The sequence below is a fragment of the Theobroma umbraticum genome, unplaced genomic scaffold, assembly GCF_002168275.2.
Source record: "Theobroma umbraticum cultivar Fairchild unplaced genomic scaffold, ASM216827v3 scaffold_51.0, whole genome shotgun sequence".
Taxonomy (NCBI): Eukaryota; Viridiplantae; Streptophyta; class Magnoliopsida; order Malvales; family Malvaceae; genus Theobroma; species Theobroma umbraticum.
In genome coordinates this window covers 148,250-148,797 of record NW_018397260.1, presented here as the reverse complement: position 1 = coordinate 148,797, position 548 = coordinate 148,250, and positions in this window count along the sequence as shown.

Genomic DNA, 548 nt, shown 5'->3' with positions numbered 1-548 from the left:
AATAAATTAAAATATAACGCAACGAAAAAATAGATTAACATTTAATTAGAGAAACAGTTGAATCCTACAGAATCAGTGTTTGTGTTTTTCATGTAACTTTTGAATAAATTATAAACGCTCATAGGTTTAAGAGTTACATACCTCGCTGTAGATATTGTAATCAAGAGCCAATTAAATCCAAAAATAATTGCTTCTTCACCTTTAGAATTTGTACAATCTGCAATCACCCAAGTGTTTGGCCTTTTTAAGTATTTTTTCCCCCCCCAAAAAACCCCAAAAAACAAGTGGGGGAAACCCCCCACAAAAAAACGTGACTGAATAAGACCTTCTCTAAGGTAGGATTTTACTTGTGCTAGCAAGTTTTTTTTTCTTTTTTCTAAAACAAAAGGACAAAAATTCTTATTGAATCTTATTTTTATCAGACAAAGAAAACTATTTTTCTTTTCTTATTTTATGAAATGGCTGGAAAGTTGTTGAAGGATTAATGCTTTTAGTTTACTAATATAATATATTTATATAGCCAAACTAATTTGTAACCTTAAATACAA